Source organism: Mobula hypostoma, chromosome 3, assembly GCF_963921235.1.
Source record: "Mobula hypostoma chromosome 3, sMobHyp1.1, whole genome shotgun sequence".
NCBI classification, from domain to species: domain Eukaryota; kingdom Metazoa; phylum Chordata; class Chondrichthyes; order Myliobatiformes; family Myliobatidae; genus Mobula; species Mobula hypostoma.
Window position 1 is genome coordinate 116,659,538 of NC_086099.1, and position 11,070 is coordinate 116,670,607.

General features: G+C 46.5%; 2 non-coding genes across 2 annotated transcripts; one reads left to right on the forward strand and one right to left on the reverse strand.

The window, feature by feature from the left end:
• Positions 1-5,594: 5,594 nt before the first annotated feature.
• Positions 5,595-5,666, forward strand: trnah-gug (transfer RNA histidin (anticodon GUG)). Its single transcript has one exon. It is a non-coding gene; the product is annotated as a tRNA-His (tRNA).
• A 2,056-nt stretch (positions 5,667-7,722) lies between these two features.
• On the reverse strand, positions 7,723-7,794 carry trnah-gug (transfer RNA histidin (anticodon GUG)). The gene has a single exon. It is a non-coding gene; the product is annotated as a tRNA-His (tRNA).
• Between the last annotated feature and the right edge of the window lie 3,276 nt (positions 7,795-11,070).

Consider the following 11,070-nt stretch of genomic DNA (forward strand, 5'->3'; position numbering starts at 1 on the left):
TTTCAAGGACCGAGTTTTCGTGGCTCTGGGGACGAGGGGATCAGAGATCGGCGTCCGGGCAGGAGATCGGTGTGTCGTGGGAGATGGAAGACGGCTGTGTGCCCGAAGATCCTTCGGCAGAGTGCTCGTGAAAAAAGCGATGCACCGGACTTTTAACATCGTAAACCAGCGAGTTGCTTGTTCTGTCTCAGGGGTGTATGGGGTGTCAGAGAGGGGTGGCACCGCTGGTGGGGGGAACACGTCGCGTCCTTTTCAAGGCGGTTAGTCCACCTTTGGTCCCCACCTGGTACTCAGCTCTCACCTGTGGCTCCTCGTAGCTGTTTGCATGCGACAGCGGCCACACCCCGGGCAACGGCTCCGACAACCCGGCTAAACCAGGTGAGGGTTGCCGACAGGTCTCAAACCCTCGGTGAGACAGGAAGTTGTCTATCCCAGCATGTGAAAGCAGACTCCGGCGGATTGAGCAGACGAGACCAATGGAAGGTCCAACGATCAAGAAAGCGGTCTCTGCAAGCGTCGTGGAACGTGTAGAGCACGACAAGACACAGAAGATTTTCTGGTCAACTACTGCGCCCAGTCCCATCTCCAAACGTCTCGATCCTTCTCTTACCACTGGATCCAGATGGGAATTGGGAAGAGAGAGTGAGGCTGACACTGCGCAAATCTCCCTCACTTGAATCCAAATCGAACGCTAGTCTCATCACCATCATATGCCGGCTGGAGGCGTAGTGGCATCAGCGCTAGACTCCGAGGCGAGAAGTCCCGAGTTCGAATCCAGCCGGCTCCCGTGTACCCTCTCCATCCCTGCTGAGTTGAGCGTCCAGCAACTCGACCTCGTAAAAAGTACTAAAGGTGTCGAGGTCTTCATGGACGAACCTGCAATGTCTCCGCTCTCGCTGTGAAACGAAGAAATCGATCTCTCCCTTATTTGCTCACTCTGCAGTGCTAAGTGGCTGGTGGAAGGACGGGGAAAGTCTTGCGGACGGGGAGTTGCTTGCCGCCGCTTTCTTGCGGGACGGAGGGGAGCTTGGGAGGTGCTTTGGGGTTCTAACATTTAACTGTCGTTCATTGCTTGGGGGCAGTCCCCTGTTTTCATGGCTGGTTGCGAAGAAACAGCATTTCAGGATGTATATTGAATATCTCTGTTATTAAACGTACCCTTGAAACCCTTGAAACCTATGGGGCAAAGTTGGTTGAAATAGATTGCTTCGTCCTAGCTTTGCCCAAAACAGAATCCCAAAACCCTGAAAACTGGACATGTTTTCACCTCAGAATTTTTTCTTGTCTGCGAAAGAGATCGGTAACAATGGTAGCCCTTCTGTGGCATGTTTACATATTGATTAATCTGTCACGGTGGTCCCGTTTGCATCTCCACTCGCTATCTACAGGAACGTGTTATAGGACCTCCAGCCACGCATCAGCGTCATCAGAACTGCCGCCGGCACTGTAGGGAGACACACACATTTCTCTCTTCTGGTTAATTCTTGGGTATTTAAACATAAAGCAGACTTGTTATTAAAGGTAACAACCTTTTTTGGATTGCTTCCCAAATTTTCCAGGTTTCCAATTTAACTATCCGCCAATGAGCATATATCCACAAATGCCCATTGTCCTCTGAAATTTGGCATTATCATAGCCGGAATAAAGAGGAACGAATTTCCATTACTTTAACCTGGATTTCACATGGCCAGAGTGTAATTCGTGTGTCTCTGTAAAACCAATTCCATGAAAAACAAATAAAATAACAAACCAAAAATACAGAGTACTTTTCTGTCTTCAAAAACAAGTAACAGCAAAAGTTTAAATAAACATTCAAACCTCACGTTACCACGTCTTGAAAGAACAAAGGAATAATAATTAAAAAAGACCACTGTGTAGTGGTCCCATGTGCAGTCACACAACCTCTTAAAAAAAGATATAACATCCAAAAATACAGAATCTCCCGGAATATCACTTCCGAGTAGCAACACATTTAAACGGATCATCCTTTCCTCTAAAGTAGTGGTCACCAACCTTTTTAAGCACAGGATCCCCTACCTCGACCACAGTGAAAGGCAAGATCGACCTACTAAATCGTTTAGAGAAAAAACAGCTCAGATTGTACTTCCAATTTGAGGCCTTTTATTTGAGCGAATTGTATTTGAATTACACAAAATACTTTTGCCAATTTTCAAATGAATTCAAACAAGAAAACACTGTAACTAGCATAGCAAACAGGCCATAGCTGTTTTTGTTTAAGAATATTACAATAATTCACACCTTTAATTCTAAGTTTCATTATTTAATTTTATTTCAACACGAAAAATAAATGAATAAAAATTGACTATTGCACTCAGTGTGATGACTGGGGCTGAATACTTTCTGCTACTTCCCTGAAATTTGGCTCATAACTACGGACAGCCAGTCTGAGATAGTCTGTGAGGTGTAGGGTTGCCAACTGTCCCTTATTTCCCCCGCTAAGGGAGAGCGTTCCTATAAACCTTCCGTGCCGAAATGCTTTAGGCCGAAGAAGCAATTAGCATTAATTTATAATGGAAAAAAATGAGCGTTCACATACCCCAAAAAATAACCTGCCAAATCATAGCAAGTAACACATAAAACCTAAAATAACACTAACATATAGTAAAAGCAGGAATAAGATGGTAAATACACAGGCTTTATGAAGTAGAAGTAATGAAGATTAAGCCAAAACCGATTTTTGGGGTTAAAAAAAAAATGGCACGTACGCGGATGCGCACACAGGTGCCCGCGCAAGGATTCATGGTCATGGTAGTCTTTCTCTGGGTAAACACAAATGTGCTGGAATTTGACTGCTACATTTGTCCCTTATTTTGGAGTGAGAAAGTTGGCAACCCGAGTGAAGTGTCTGTCAGTAAGTCAGCTACTGTACATAGATTGACTAATTTTCATCTGTGAAAATGCAATTTCACATAGATAAGTTGACCCGAAGTAGGCACTGACTTTTAGTGGTATAAAACCAACGCGCACACCGCGCATTGCTCGGCCCCATCAATGGTAAATGCCACCAGTTTATGAATGGGGATGTTATTTTCACGGACATATGTTTTGTAAACTCATTGTAAATATCCTCACCTCTCGTTCTTTCCTTTAATTGCAAAAGAGTGAGGAAGTCCTCCATTGTTGTGAAATCCTGTAAAGCCATTCTGACAAATACAACATGCTGAACTTTTTGCATTACATCCAGGGATTCATCGAACTGTAGTGAAAAATATCCACGTCCTCCGACAACGACTCTACCCTCCTTGTCACTGATGCAGGGCCAAGCGGTATATTATGTATTGCGGTTGTTATGCCGTTTTTGTTTTTAAAGTCATTAAAAACAGTCTTTGCGGTAATGACCATTGCTGCCCTGAATAAATCGCCATCTGTTAAAGGCTTCTTGTGTTTAGCCAAAAGGTGACTTACACGAAATGATGCTTCAATAGCAGCCTTAATTTGAGCAGCAGGTTTTGTGGAAAACGATTGCTGGGCCATCAACCCCGATTTCAGCTCAACTTTCCAGGCACGAATTGGGCTGTTTGGGGGGTAGGTGTCTTTAAATTTCTGGTGGTTAGCGTTCTGCTGCCAGTCCAGATTCCCTCTTTTACTTAGTGCTTGTGTTTGGTGGCACAACATACATACACACTTGACTTTCACAAAGGTAAATAGAAACTCCTCTTCCCGTTCTGGATGGAAGTTGTACGTTTCTGCCTTCTTTCGTGGAGCCTCCGCCACGCTACTAGGATATCACGAGCGATTGCCGATTGCGTCGCCTCTGATCTGGGCCGACATTTACGTGCAAAGCAGCACCTAATTAATTAACTTGTTTATATCGTTTTTTTTTATCTTAAAGATGTTCTGTGCGCATCCTGACTACCGCTGCCCACTGCATGCTTCGCGGCGCGGAGGTTGGAGACACTGCCGTATATTGATGTTTGCGACACTCTGTACTCTTATCTAATCTCATTGGTCACAGCGCAGCACAGGCTGCGCTGAAAACGCGGTGCATGGCGGGGGAACTACACACATGCGCACTGGGCAGAAAGAACTGAACTAAACCCCCGCAACCCGGAAACAATCTCTCTTTCCAAGCAACACACATCAAAGTTGCTGGTGAACGCAGCAGGCCAGGCAGCATCTATAGGAAGAGGCGCAGTCGACGTTTCAGGCCGAGACCCTTCGTCAGGACTAACTGAAGGAAGAGTGAGTAAGGGATTTGAAAGCTGGAGGGGGAGGGGGAGATGCAAAATGATAGGAGAAGACAGGAGGGGGAGGGATGGAGCCGAGAGCTGGACAGGTGATAGGCAGAAGGGGATACGAGAGGATCATGGGACAGGAGGTCCGGGAAGAAAGACAAGGGGGGGGTGACCCAGAGGATGGGCAAGAGGTATATTTAGAGGGACAGAGGGAGAAAAAGGAGAGTGAGAGAAAGAATGTGTGCATAAAAAAGAGTAACAGATGGGGTACGAGGGGGAGGTGGGGCCTAGCGGAAGTTAGAGAAGTCAATGTTCATGCCATCAGGTTGGAGGCTACCCATACGGAATATAAGGTGTTGTTCCTCCAACCTGAGTGTGGCTTCATCTTTACAGTAGAGGAGGCCGTGGATAGACATGCCAGAATGGGAATGGGATGTGGAATTAAAATGTGTGGCCACTGGGAGATCCTGCTTTCTCTGGCGGACAGAGCGTAGATGTTCAGCAAAGCAATCTCCCAGTCTGCGTCGGGTCTCACCAATATATAAAAGGCCACATCGGGAGCACCGGACGCAGTATATCACCCCAGTCGACTCACAGGTGAAGTGATGCCTCACCTGGAAGGACTGTTTGGGGCCCTGAATGGTGGTAAGGGAGGAAGTGTAAGGGCATGTGTAGCACTTGTTCCGCTTACACGGATAAGTGCCAGGAGGGAGATCAGTGGGGAGGGATGGGGGGGACGAATGGACAAGGGAGTTGTGTAGGGAGCGATCCCTGCGGAATGCAGGGGGGGGGAGGGAAAGATATGCTTAGTGGTGGGATCCCGTTGGAGGTGGCGGAAAACCCTAGAAGCTGGACAAGTTTCCCTCTCAGAAATTCTCCTTTTCTAATTATAGCTTGAGCTCTTTTATATTGTATGACAGATGGATAGGAGTAACACTACCGAACTTTCCTCCCCTTTACAGCTCTTTTACATTCACCCGTCCACCAGGGAGCAGCTCTCCTTTTATTATCTCCCTACGATCTGGGAATTGACTTCTTAGCTATTGAGTTGTGTACCGAGCACAAGGTGTTACTACCTAACTCAATATCCTCTAAAGCAAGATGACCAGGAACACACATAAACTGATGGAATAACCCAGCAGGCCAGGAACCATCTGAGGAAAAGAGTGGACAGTGAACGTTTCGGGCCTGATCTTTTCCATAGTTGCTGCCTGGCCTGCTGAGTTCCTCCAGCAGTTTGTGTGCGTCGCTCGGTTTCTCTTGTCGCATCTGATGAGTATTTCCAGTACTGAGTGCTTGTGTCTCTGCGGAAAAGCCGCAAAGACAGTAATAACTATTGACTGAGTCACACCGGTATCAAGGGTCTAGACAGCAGATTCCGCACCGCTGATGTGTGTGGCCGTGATCGTATAATGGTTAGTACTCTGCGTTGTGGCCGCAGCAACCTTGGTTCGAATCCGAGTCACGGCAGGCGATTGCTTATGCATTTAGCAGCGCCTGCAAATGATAAGCGCTCTTCTTTTGGCAAAATTCCGTCCGTCGCTCCCCTCAGAAAGTTGAGTGTCCTCTGTTACCAGTAGTTTTACGCTGGACATGTTTCCGCTTACACGACTACACCTGAAACTTCTCGATATATCAGCAAGTTCAGAATATAAACGGGCTATGATCGACCCCTGGGACCACAGAATGCAAAGGAGCAGAAAGAGCCGCATTACCTCAGAAACCGCAGAGGATCTCCGCTCTCTGATCCAGGCACTGGCAGAGGAGAGGTGCCATTTCCCCAGCCGCTGTGTCTGTGAGTCGCCTGCTGCATCATCCTAGTGACGCTCTTCTGCGTTCCTTAACAGTGACCAGAACTGCACACAACACTCCATTTGTGGCCTAACCAAGTTCCTGTGCATGTGCAACATGACTTACCAACTTTATCACACAGTGCAGACCGTTGATGATAGGTATACGGTATGCCTTCTTTACCAGTCTATCTACTTCAGGGTTACTTTCAAACTTATGGCAAGTTTCTTAGCAGCGCGGCGGAACAAGAGAGACTGCATAGTTTGTGAATGCTATCCCTGCAGTAAAGCAGGGTGAGGGGTGAGAATGAACAATGAGCACTACAGGCAGCAGAGTAACAGGGTTCTCGGCACTCGTATCTGCCGTACATAATACGAAATGAAACTGATCACCCCTGCCTGTCCGAGACGCACATTCTTCCATTACCTGTATATTCATGCGCCCATCTTAAAGGATCCTCGGGCTCTAAACAGCATCACTCCTGTCAGCGCGCGCCAGACATCTGCTACTGTCTGTGTGAATGACATTAACTTTACACTTCTTATTCATCATTTGTCTCCGCTCATCTTAAATGCTAGAGTTAAGTTTGTTTTCCAGATTAATTTTTCCACATATTGTTTTCTACAATTTTGGTGCGACATCGAAACGTATGGTGAAATAAGTCCTTTGCAACAGCGACTAACGCAAACCAAGGAAATGCAGGACACCCGCAATTATTCCCTTGATTTCGGCTGCAGTAGAGCATGCCCACAACTTACTAACCCTAACCGTCACGTCGTTGGAATGCAGGAGGAAACCCGAACAATCAGAGGAAACCCTGGCAGTCCCGGGGGGAACGGACGAACACATTACCAACTACCGTGGAATTCAACACCGATCGGTGATCCCTGGCGCTGTAAGCAGTCGTGCTTAAATTCACGCTATTGTGCTGCCATTTTCCCTCTTATATTTGCTATTTCCTCACCAGCGAAATAATTACGATTTTCTGTGCATCTATGCATATCATGGTACTACATACTGTTGGATATATAGATTTTTTTTTTAATTTCCTTTGCTCCAAACTACAATTATAAATGCAATTCTTTCCCTGGTTCGACCTCTGTCTTTGACCTTGCACAGCGCTTTGACATTAACCCTGAGGCTAGCTGAGCCCAGTCCAATCTGAGCTGGTTTGCAGTCTGCAAGTCTGAGCACTTCACGTCAGTGATGGAGAGGAACTGAATGAGTTGTAATTTGTTAGACAATAGAACAAGCGTTACAAGTCAGTGTTAACTCATCACCCATGTTACATTAACAATGTGTGATTACGAAGAAGCGAGTCCTGAATCGGCACCGCATCGCACTGTCCCTTTTAATAAAATGAATCAGCGACAGGCGACTCACAGGCAGCACGGCTGCGGTGAAATGCACCTGTCTTCCGGCAGTGCCTGGATCAGAGAGTCGAGATTCTCTGTTGCGCGTGAGGCAACGCGGGTCTTCCTACCTCTTGCATTTCGCGATCTCGGGGATCATCAGACCCCGTTTACACTGAGAGCTTGCTGATCTATCGCGAACGTTCAGTTCCAAATGCACCGAGTTTCCGTGTGTATTAGTTCGAGTAACAATGTGTCCAGGGGAAAGTTCCTGGTGAGAGACATGTTTCAGCTTCCTGGGGAATCGACGGACAAAAAAATCAGCAAAAGACGAGCCTTTATAATGCAGGGGCTGCTGAAAGCTAAATGTGTAAGGCACGGGCTGCCGTGACTCGGATTCGAACCGAGGTTACTGCGGCCACAACGCAGAGTACTAACCACTATACGATCACGGCCACACCAGAGCTGTGCGGTTTCGACTGTCAAATCCCCTGATACCGGTGAGACTCAATCAACTGACTTTTCGGCATTTCCGCGGAGACACAGGCATAAAGTACTGGAAATAATCAGCAGATCATCCGTAGCTGCGGTTGGTCCGTAGCGTCTATTTTTCATGTACTAGAGCCGTCCGTAGAGCGGAATGGTGTCAGAAGAAATTGATGAAGGTGTAGTGAGATGTCTCTGACAGGGAAGAATCGGGATGACCATTGCGGAAAAATAACAAGCAGCTGGACGAACTCAGCGGCCTTGTGCAGACAATGGAATGGACTTTTCCTGTATGAGGTCTGTGGCCATTGACATCATCTGTAAACAAATGTACAAAGCTTATTGATTGAATGGGAGCAGTTAGTGAGAAGGACAAAAGCTAAAGAACGCAGATTAAAAAAAAAAGTTGGGGGTTCAGAGAACAGGGTAGGCTGAGCAGTTGCAAATAAAGGCATATTAAATGATAATGGGCACAGAGAGTGTGGACTGCATGTTATCCGATTGGAAAATCGAATACTAGAGGGCACACGTGTTAACGCCAGCACTGTGTGCTGAATAAGAACCTGAGGGGCATTTTACGCAGCGGATGGTAAAGCTATCGAACAGCTTCGAGAGGATATGGCTGAGGTAGGTAAATTTTGGGTTATCACTGGCTGATATCCAACAACCAGTCAAATGGACTATGGCGTCGTTTTGGGCTGGTCTAACAAATGAAAAAAGAAACGCCCCCATATGGAAACTAAACATCTTCCCAGTTACCTACCAAACTGCCTCCTGGCGTTTACTTCCGAGTCTACTTAGCGCCCAGGATTATAAAAAAAAAATATGCGAAAACCAGACGACCTGTCTCTGCAGTTCAAAAAAGTTAACGGTGATGAGAACCGTTCATTGATAAATCCCAGCTCGAGAATGATGGCGCGCATCCGAGTAAGACAAATGCTCAGAGCCCAAGATCAAAATGCAGCAGACTCGGGTCCCTCCAGGTTGTATCTTTGTTTCCGAACTTGTTCGTTCGGTTATGTCCAATTAGGGACACTTCGAAATTGACTGGGCATCCAGGGGTGTCTCCCACCGTAGAGATGTTCAGGAGACGTTACCGGTGGCCAGGCATTCTGCAGATGTCAGGGAATATGTCTTAGCGTGTGACGTTTGCGCACGAAATATAGCACTCCGAGCACACCCTCAACGTCTGCTTCAACCCCTCCTGTTTCCTACTCGCATTTATTCCCACAGTTCTATAGATAATTTTCAGTGGTCTTCTGGTATCTCGGGGTAATGCAGTAAAATGATGGTCGTAGACCGATACTCCAAGGCCCGCCACTTCGTACTACTTCACAAACAACCATCAGCTTTAGAGACCGCCAAGCTCACGCACCAACACATCTTTAGGATTCACAGTTTCAGCAGGACGTTGTCTCAGATCGAGGCCACCCGCTTGCTCGTACGTTTTGGAAGTTTTTTTCCTGAGCTCATTTGGTCCCATGACAGTCTGTCGTCCGGGTTGCATCCGTAAATCAATACGCAAACGGAGAGGATGAAACAGGACCTACAGAGAATACTCATATGGCTGGGCTCGGGGTACCTTACCACCTGAAGCGACAACCTGATCTGGGCGGAACACGTGCAGAACAGGAGTCAGCATTTGTTTAATTCGGATCTCTCCTTACAAATGCCACTTTGTGTACCGTCACCGCTGCTCCAGGAACAACAAGTGCAGGTGGGCGTTCCATCTGCGGACCAGTTAGTTTAGAATTGACGGCAGTAATGGGTTAAGTTGAGAGAGGCTTTGTTGGCCACTTTGAATCAACAATAAGACCAGGCTAATTGCCGGAGAAGACAGGGACTAGCAAGTCCTCCCTTTCAGCCATGAGGTGCATCTTTACTGATGGAGATTGTGCAAGGAATGTTGATGCCCATCCAAACTGACGGGGGTCTGGAAGGGAAGAAATCGAGGATCCACTTGCACAAGAAGTTATTGAGGCCATAAATCTTAATACGTGTTGATTTGTTCTAATGAAATGATAGTCTTGAATCCCGAGCGGTAGTCGATAATGACCACCCTCATGTTAATTACGGTAGGTATCTATTTCTTTAGCGATTCAGTGCGGAGAAGGTTCCTATGGTCCTTCGAGTCAAGCCGCACCAGCAGCCCTCATTATTCCTACCCTATTCACGATACACTTTTATAATGACCTAACAGCCTCACTGGTATGTTCTTTGGATTGAAACAAAACCAGATAAAGTCCTCGCATTCGGCAGGAAGCACGTACAGACAAGTTATGAAACCTCGCCGGAAATGAACTCAAGTAATCGTAACATCCCGATCTGACTAGCGTCGCCCCAATTGATACACAACTCAGACAGGAATGGCAGCTCAGCCTTCCGGGTTTCCGTTGTTTTAGATGCGACCGAGCGGGAGGGACTAAAGGAAGAGGGGTGTCGTTACTGGACAGGGAAAATGTCACGGCACTGCTCAGTCAGAACAGACTGGAGAACTCGTCTGGTGAGGCGTTATGGGTGGAACTGAGAAAAAAAAGAAAAGTATGATCACGTTAATGGGGCTATATTACAGACCACCCAACAGTCCAAGGGATTTAGAGAAACAGATTTGCAGAGAGATCTTTTACTGTTGCAAGAAACTAAAAGGTTGTTGTAGTTGGTGATTTTAACCTTCCACATATTGACTGAGACTCCCATGCTATAAAAGTACTAAATAGTTCGTCAAATGTGCCCAGAAAAGTTTCCTCAATCAGTATGTAGATGTACCAAGGAGAGAGTTTGCAGTAACTGATCTGCTATTAGGGAATACGGCAGAGCAGGCGACAGAATTTAGATTAAGGGAGTACTTTGCATCTGATGATCACAAAGCCATTAGATTCAAAGTAATTATGGAAAAAGATAGATCCCATCCGTGGGCTGAGATTCCAAATTTCAGGGTGGCAAATTTTGATGGTATGAGAAAGGATCTGGCAAGTGTCGATTTGTTACTAGGTTCGGATATGGTCCAAGTGCGGAGTGAGAGAATTGAAGCAGGTCGATAGTTCACAGAATTTAATGCGAACAGTGTTAATGGGAAACTAAAAGAAAAAACGCCAGGCCAAACGGGGCCGTTAACTAAAACTCAAATGGAAAACGAAACCTACACTGTGGCTGAACAACTGAGAGTAAAACGAATACCTCTACTCTTCAGTTTCAGTTGACTCGACAGTCCAATTTCTCGGGCAAAGTGGAATGGAGGCAGCAAA